We start from the raw sequence: 9,893 nt of genomic DNA, 5'->3' as shown, positions 1-9,893 counted from the left end.
TATCTGCGCGCAACACGCTATTTCATCATCATCAAACGCTACCAGCAGCAGCAGCAGCAACCTGGGAAAATGGTAAAGCAGCGGCTGTGGCAGTGGCAAGCGGCAGTGTGTGTAGTTTCCTTCAACTGACAGTCGAGGCTGCCTTGCCGTGCAATGGAATTTTTAGCTTGCATGCGCCAATCGCTTCATGCTTATGCAACAACAGCAGCAGCAGCAAAAGTAGTAGAGAGCTTTATTGCTTTTGCACTAGCATAGACTTAACCTGATCGCATCTAATCAGCAAGCATAACTCTGCTACCTGCGCTAGTTCAATACTATACTACCAATCAATTCATGAATCATGGCATAAGCGCTAAAAACAATGCTGTGTTTTTAATTGCAGTGCTTAGTGCTAGCCACTGCTGAAAATGCACTACAGCTGGCATTAAACAAAGCTAATGCTGAGCAAATAGCTACAAGTCCAAAATATATATAGCTAAAAATTTAGCTTAGAATTTTTTTTATAAAAAATGCTGCAAAAATTGTATAAGACGCTTTTAAAATAGCTTTAGATATAGCTATAGATATATTTAAATGCAATAAAGCAAACTTGTTGCTGGGAAAATAGCTATAAGTAAAAAATATATATTGCTTACATTTTAGATATATATATATTAGTAAAGATTAAGCACAAATTGCTTAAAATTTGCTATAATCACTTTAAAAATATGTTTAGATCTATTCAAATGCAATAAAGAAAGTTTGTTGCTGTCAAAACTTGCAACATAAATAGCTACAAATAATTATAAAAATTTGGCAACTTATTTTAATAAAAAACTGCTGCAAAAGTGAAAATTGCAATAATAATTTTAGAAAATATTTAAATGCAAACTGCTTATAACTTAGCTGTTAATTTGCCTTTTTGGTTTGGGAAGACTTGCAAATAAAATAGCTAAAAATATTTATACAAATTTTGGCAACATATTTTGATCAAAACTGCTGCAAAACTAATGCAAATATGCAATAATAACTTTAGAAAATATATATAAAAATAGCCAAGTGCTACTTAAATGCAAACTGCTCATTATTTTGTCAGTTTGGTTAGCAATAAAGAAATCTTACTGCTGAGAAGACTTAAAAATAAAATAGCTAAATATCTTGCTAAAAATATTTCTATTTTGGCAACATATTTTAATGAAAATATTGTGCAGAAATTAAGCTAAAAGAATTTATTTAAATGCAAATTGCATAATATTGCTATGATTTTGTCGCCCAAATGCAACCAAAGAATTAATTTTGTGTACTTATTTTGCTTTAGAAGCTTTATTTTTAACATTTAACTGCAGCTAGCTATAAACTAGCTAAATTGCCAGCAGCGTCAGCTAGCCACAAAACAGAATCAGAATCAGTTAAATGCAAATACAAGTGCGCTTGGCATTGTTTAGCAATTAGTGAGAGCACATACAAAGCAGAGAAAGAGAAAGAGAGAGAGACAGAGCATAGCAAGAGTCAGTTATACACTATGTAATGCCAAATTGATTGGAAAATCTCGCTTAATAAATGCAATAGCCTTGCATAAACTAATAACTTACAGGCAGTTTGAATAACATAATTAACAAATAAATTGTATTTAATTTGCAGCTAACAAATGTAATGCCAAAACTGCAAGCTCGGCATTCATGTTTAGCAATCAAGCGCAACGATTAGTGTTGGCTGCATTTCTTTTTTTGTTGTCACGCTGTGTAAATCGCAGTTATACATGCAAATGTAACTAAACCAATAATACACACATACATACGTGCATATGAGTGGCAGCAGCAGCTGCTATCGCTATTTGTTTAATATAGCAGCCAAAGGTGCGTCCTTTAGTTGAGGGCAGCGTCAATATGCAACATCGCATTTTTATGCGCCGGACATTGCATGCCATTTCCTTTTGCTTTTGCCCCACGTATGATTTGTATACTTTGCTTTTTTTTATTTTCAATCCATTTTTATATATATGGCGCACATATGGCGCGGCGGCGCACCCCGAAAAAAAAATCCCGCAACTGCTAGCGACTCGCCCCATATGAAAGTTAATTGCCGTGCAATTTTTGTATGCATAAATAACGGTAAATTTGTTATACACATCACTTTGATTGCGCCAGCTAAATCATCATATACATACAGTACTACTACTACTAAAAACAAGAAGAAGCATAAAAAAAAAAGTGACGAAGAACGAATGCAAATGCCCGTTAAAATGTTCAAATGGCGCAAAATGCGCTAAAGCAAACAAAAAATTAAATCAAATACACAAAGTTGTGACAGCTGTGACACATTTTAATGCTCTAAGGATTTCAACAATATATGGGAATTAGAAAATTAGTTAATTGCATACAATTTAAGGTATAAAATATATTTATAATCAAACTAACTGTCTAGACTGTTTAATAACTCAATAAATATTTATTGTTGTGGCAGCAGCAATTTGTTTAAAGTAAACAAGCAAAATAAATGAATTTACTTTGAGCTAAAACATACATTTATAATTAATTTAAATAATTTGAGCTAAAACAAAAATTGTTCAATAATTTAAATAGTTTAAAGTACGTTAACTCAATATTTATTTTTTGTTGTGGCTACAAAAATTTGTCTAATACAATCAAGCAAATAATTTGAATTTACTTTCAGCTTGACAAATAAATAAATAAATATTTATATTTAATTATTTTTACTATGTTTAAATAGTTTAAAGTACGATAATAATTATTTTTTGTTGTGGCAGCAACAATTTATTTAAAGTCAACAAGTAATAAGTTTAAATTACTTTGAGCTTGACAATAAATTAATAAATAATTATATTTTTTTTAGTACATTGATAAATAATTTAAATATTTTGAAGCACGATAACTCAATAATTATAAACAATTTGTTTAAAGTCAACAAGTAATAAGTTGAATTTACTTGGAGCTTGACAATAAATTAATAAATAATTCTACTCAATGTTTTTAACTATATTGATAAATAATTTATATAAAGTACGATAATACAATAAATATTTTTGGTTGTGGCAGCAACAATTTATTTAAAGTAATCAAGCAAATAATTTGAATTTACTTTCAGCTTAACAATAAATTAATAAATAATATGAATTTTTTTTGAGCTAAAACATTTGTTATTTGCAATTAAATTTACTTATTTTTCACTATATTGGCAGCATATGCTGCATTCGTTATTATTTGTTAAAACTTGCTGCTGAGGCTGTTAAATTTAAATCAAATAAATTATTGCGCTCTGGCATATTTTCATGACAAATGGGCGTACCGCTAACTACAAAGCTATATATACTATATATTTACGCAAAGTCTAACGATGGCAAAATTGCATTTAATACTTTAAAAAGTTGCAAGTTTGCAAGCAGCAGCAAGCAGCAAAGACTGTTTTTAATCTCATTGATTGATGGCAAACTCAATGTGTAACTCAAGCGCAGATTTCATAATCCTTTTGAATTGCAAAAGACGTTGCGACTGCAGCTCCCAAGTCAGCGCGGCAGCTCCTCGCATGGCAATTGAACTTAAAAACAGTTTGCAGCAAGGCGCAACTGTGGCAAGCATCAAACAACACACAGACATACCACAGAGCCATAAAAGCTTAACAAACAGCAACACAGACAGAGAGGAAGAGAGAAAGAGCGAGAGAGCGAGCGAAGCTGGCGCAGCTGGCAGCTGCATAAAATTCATCTGTCAACGCGTGTGTAGCGCCAAAGCTTATGACGTTAATCCGTTAAATACGCCAAATGCATGCAAAACTTTCGTCAGGAACATACATATGTATGCTTGTGTGTGTGTGTGTGTAGGTGTAAATGCATGTCATAGCATCAACAGTCGCATAGCTTGGGCTGCCTGCAAATATATTTTTCTTTTTCGGTTGCTATAGCAACTTGTATAGATACAAAAGGTCTCTTGGTTTTTGTATCTGACGCTTGGGAAGCAGCGTAGCGTAAGCGTTCAATCATCGTTAGTTAACATATATGCAGCTGAGGTAAGCCAAGGCGCACACACACACACACACACACACAGAAAAGTGTGTTTAAAGTTTCAACTAGCTTGAGTTGCATTTAAAGTTCGCATGTTTGTTGTAATGAAATTCAAATTAACAGCTAGAAATAACCAAAAAAGCATTTGCTAAGCATTTGGCCCTCACTGCAGTCAGTCGTGTGTTAAAACGCAAGTTGACAGCAAACGTTTTTGATTTAACCAAGTGCATGATCTATGATAGCAAATGTGTGCCTGTGTGTGTGTGTGTCACAAAGGCAGCGCTGAGCCACTTCGTCCACAGCGAGACACAAGACACAAGAGTGGCAGCAGTCGAGTCAAAGTCGAGTCTAACTGCGAGCCACATTTGCTTGGCTATGCGCTCGTCTATTGCCAGTCAAGAGTTAACACGAATCAATTACGCCAGTGCCAGTGCAGCAGTCAGACAGACAGACTGTGAGTTAGACTTATAGATAGACAGTGTGAGAGCGCTGGCTGGCGCTGGCCTGGCTCTGGCTCTGGCTCTTGCTAGTAGAAACTGAGCTGCTGTCATATGACATTTGACTTGGCTTGCTGACTGAAGGATTTACAATTTAAAGCAAGTGGCCAATAAAACAGATGAACGACCAAAGCAACGAACGACCAGCTGACAGTTGTGCTTAAGCTGCACACATACACAAGCATACTATATATGTGTGTGTGTGTGCGCGCTGCTTGGCAAAGCGTTGCTGCCAATATCAATCGAGTTTATGGGCTACTGCTGCTGGCGACAGCTGGTCGTGTGTGTGTGTGTGTGTGTGTGTGTGCACCTATGTATACTTGTTGGTAATAAAAAGCATAATTACAACATAAATGACATCTGCTCCCACGCATTATTGTTGAACGAACGACATATTAACAGCAATTTTCTAAACATAAAACACTAATAGCAGTTTGTGTGTAAAGAGAGTGAGTAGTTTGGCAATAAAACGTGCATATGCAGCTGATTATAGCAATGGGTAACATAATTAAACGCTAAGTATTGCCTACTTTTGCGCGCAGCGCTCAAATGCCAAGCAGCGCCTGCAGCTTAGGCAACGCTTTGTCAGCCAATCAAGCTACTGCACACTTTAGTGTTAACAGAAGCTTCAGAAATTAGTGTTGCTATGTGTACCTGCCACGTAATGATGCATGCAACACGGCTGCCTGCTACATAATCAAACAAAGCAAAGATTTCAATTAGAATGCAGCCATGTGTAACAAAAGATAGCCAAGAGCCCAATTTTGTGTATGTGTTTAATCATTGCAAATAGCGACAGTAGGGGAGCGAGTGAGGGTGTGTGGGGGGGGGGCGGGGCAGTTGTAATTTGACCAGCGCTTAATGCTCAACCAACGCACAATATAGACTACGCTACTCTAAACGAGTGAAGGCTTGTGCACTAAAATGCATTGGCATCTCTCATTTTGCGTAAGAGAGTACGGCGCGTAAATATAACGACGTGTATTGCGTAACGCATTGTCCAACAGTCGCTGGCGCTGGCGCTGGCTCGTGCGTGCATGAGCGCATTTTACAGTATTACCATTAGCCTACACAGTCAATGCAAACAGACCGCCGCCACACACACACACACACACACACACACACACAACATATACATATACATATCTATATAAGCGCGCGCTATCTATCTAACTCGCGTTGGGCAGCAAGACCAGCAGCAGCAGCAGCCACAGCCATGCAGCAGCAACAGGAGCTGCGCCGTTGCACATTATAGTTTGTAAGTGGCAAGCAGCAGTAGCAAGGGGTGCAGCACTACTATTTGGACAACGCTGCGGGTATGCAGCTTAAAAAGCTGTCGCAATGGGCAATGGCCAACAACCAATGACAGATCCATTGCTATTGGCACCTTGTCAGCAGCACCAACAAACGCAGCAGCAGCAGCAGCGAATGTGCTCGACTCGTTTTGCTACTTTCGCTATCAAATTGTGGTAAGCAGTCAATTGCGTAACATCAGCTACATCAGCGACTACGCTGACAACCCAACTCATATGCACTTACACTGAGCGCAAAACAACAATGACAAATGCTTTGCAATTAAGTTTACAACGCAGCTGACCTAAGGCTGCATATTGATTGAATATATAGCGCAGTAGCTATAAGTTTGAAAGGCTTGCTCTGATTATAACAATAAAACAAAGCAATATATATTTGCTTAAATTGATAAGCAGAATGCTGAACTGATTTTAAATAGATTTAGTCTAATCAAATTATATGCTGCTATTTTTCTAACCTTTTATGCAACACTCTTATTTAATAATTTATGTGCTTGAGCTGCTTTTTGAATAATTTTATAAAACAGCAAAATCTATTTGCTAAAATTTATAAACATCATGCTGAGCTAATTCTAAATATATTCGTATTAAATATAAATATTAATCTAAAACTGAATTTGCTTTCACTTTTTATTTAACACTCTTATTTAATAATTTATGAGAGGGGCTTGAAATTGCCGAAATTCGAATTAATTTATAACAAGCCTAAGACAGAAATGCTGAACTGATTATAAATAGATTCTGATAGAATAAAATTGCATAACTGATATAAATATAAATCTAATCAAACTATCTACTGTATTTCCAACACTCTTATTTAATAATTTATGAGCTTGAGTTGCTTTTTTATACCAATAATACTGAGCAATATTTATTTGCTTTAATACATAATTTGCCAACAAGCCTTAAGACAAGAATGCTGGACTGATTTTACATAGATGCGGTTGCGATAACTGATATAAATATTAATCTAATCAAATTATCTATTGCCTTTTTTCACTTTTTATTCAACTCTTAATAATTTGTGAATAATTTGCATGATTTTATAAAGAAAACCAAGCAATATCTATTTGCTGAATGCTGTGCTGACTCTAAATAGATACGCATTGTATATAGATATGTCGTACAACACTCTTATATTTATATATATAACTAATGTACAGCAGAATGTAATGTGCGCACAACTTTTGAAACATTTCAAAAATGAAACATGCCCACATTCAAACACTAAGCATATTAAATGTTTAGTAATTCAATTGAATTTTTGAAACATTCCATTTATGCAACTATAATTTGAATGCAAAATTGCTATTTAAATTACAATTTTTCTCACTGCATTTGTGTCTGTGTGTGCGTGTGCGTTTGTTTGTGTGTAATGCATCAGTAGTTGCGCTCGCTGCTTTTGTCAATGCAGCAAAATTTCATTGAAATTAGAACGTTAAGAGCCTTGTCTGCGCACATATTGAAACTCATTGCGAAATGCGGTCAGTGGAACGTCCAGGCAACGCGCTAATGTGTTGTTTATAAATCTTCAGCCCACAAACACACACACGCAAACAAATAGAGGCGTCAATTAATTAACTCACACACACAAACTGAAACTTTTCGTCACTTATCGTGATTAATTTAAATGACACATAAACAAAACCCAAAGACATAGAGAGAGGCGCGTAGCATAGCGAGCGCCACTTGGGACAAGTCGTTAGCTTGTTACTCCAAAAGCGTCCAGAGCGTCGTCGTCGTCTAGTCCACTGGACATGCATATTGCATGAGCTACCCACACACACACACAGTGTAGCATAGCTTGGGGCTAATAGGCGTTTAGTGTACTGACAGCCAAAACCAAAAACCGCACGCAAGTTGCCAAAAGCAAATGCTCATTGACTGTTCAATACATATTTAATACATTATGTTGGGCTATATAGCAACAAAAGCTGATTTGCTGTCTGCCGTGTGCCAGACACGTGTGCATATTGAATTGTTTAAAGCAAATAACAATTGCTAAAGTATTTTAATAAAATAAATAACAACACCTACTAATAAAATTTGTGCTAGGCATAAGTTGTCTTAATAAACCAATTGTTAGTGCATAACAATTGATTTAGCATATATACTATATATGCAATTGGCATATTTAAGCTGCTGCCTTGTCAATGCTGCAAGGAAAGTCTATTTTTAAATACATTTATTATTGGTCTGGCTGTCTGTCTGTCTGTCTGTCTGTCTGTTGCTGCAATAACTTAATAAACCGCAATAGAATGCAAAAATTCAACCGAGTAGCCTGGCAGGCAAAGTGTTTGTGTCTATTTATTATTCAAATTCAATTATAAAAAAAGCAATAAATAAAAGCTGTGTGTGTGTGTGTGTGTGTCTGATATGAAGTGAAAGGCAGCGAATGTAAAAGGAATATTTATCATTTGGCAAATACCTTGAGGGGCCCAACGAAGCGTTGAGAGTTCGAGTTCGAATTCATAAATAAGATGAAAAATTGCCAAAAAAGCATAACACAGAGCAAAGCAAATAAAATAGATGTATATGTCTATAATATAAGTGTACACATTGCTAGCGGGCACAAATTGATAAGAAGAAAGAGTAAGAGAGGTGCACAAATAATAATATTATTAGCAAATAATAGTAATCAATGTGTAGTGTAAATAATAAATAACATTTTGATGAGCAGACCACACACAAAGAGCTGCCAATAAATTTGATAAAATATAAATATGTGCGTCTGTGTGATGGACTCGAAGAGATTAGCCTGACACGCAACACACACATACACTTGGTGTGAAGTACAAAGGTCAAGCACACACACACACACAGCTGCACAACATAAATTTATTTGCTGTTTGCCTAATGTTATTTATACCTTTCAATTACAATAACAGCGGCAGTCGCTGCCGCAAGAGTAAATAATAAAGCATGACCCATCAGCAATCAGCCACCCAGCCAACCACCCACCACCCCACACAACTAACTGATGCCCATCACTATCAAGCGTAATGCGTGCACATAAATAACTCGACTTTAACTCACAGCTGAAAGCGTCGCCCGCTCGCTCGCTCAGTCACATAACAAGACAAAAGGTGTGAATATTAAGCCACCACAAATACAGACAGACAGACAGAGAGACGCACGTACAGACTGTGGTAGGTACAATCAGCAAGCAAGGCTGAAAGGCGCGAGAGCTTGCGCCTAAAAATTTACGATTGCCCGTAAAAGTGGCGCCTTCACTCATAACTCAAATTCATGCCTCCCAAGGGATGCGCGCTCTCTCTCTCTCTCTCACTCTCCTTTGCTAACTCATTTGATTTTAGTGCTCTTTGCCTCTTGGCTGCTACAAATGAGCCTCTAACCGCAGCCAACATAATTCAAAATAAAGTAAAACCACAATGGGGCTCGTAGCTTTAGCACTAGCGCATACTCCAGTCTAAGCTACAGCTCCTGGGCAGTGATGTAATTATAGATTGAGCGTAAGTTTCTACAATTTAAGCATTAATTGTGCGGTATCGTTGCCCGCTGCACTCAAAACTGATTGTACACATTTGGACAATTGATAAAATGTGATAAACGCTTTGGCTACAGTCACTACAAACAGTCAGAGACGTACGAAAAGACAAATGACACCAGGTTTTGTCTGCTGGGCTACGTGTATATCCTTTAGCTTTTTGGCTGGCCAGGGCAGCGAGCCAAGAAATTGAATTTATAGCAGCCACAGCAAGTTGATTTATTAGCTTAGATATAGCTCAGACTGCAGTCCCAGCAAGCAGTTCAAGTTGCTTTTAATTTCCGACTTTTAGCAGTTGACGCTGACGCTTTTTGTTTAGAGACCAAATCAAAACCTTACTAATTTGCCTGAAAGTAGGCAATGCCACTTGTCACTTGGCGCGTTATCTGCTGCGACTTGATGAACGCTCCTTTTGAAGTAAACTCATTTATAATTGCTACGCCAGCAACTGTAACTAACGCTGCCCCCAACCCCACAAGCTTTATAATGCAAATGCTTGAATTTTGATGCCTTATAAAAAACCATTTTCGTATATAAAGCAGTTTTCCACACGCCTGTGTGTGTGTGTGTGTGTGTTG

Source organism: Drosophila busckii, chromosome 3R (assembly GCF_011750605.1).
Source record: "Drosophila busckii strain San Diego stock center, stock number 13000-0081.31 chromosome 3R, ASM1175060v1, whole genome shotgun sequence".
Lineage (NCBI taxonomy): Eukaryota > Metazoa > Arthropoda > Insecta > Diptera > Drosophilidae > Drosophila > Drosophila busckii.
Note: the sequence above shows the minus strand (reverse complement) of the source record.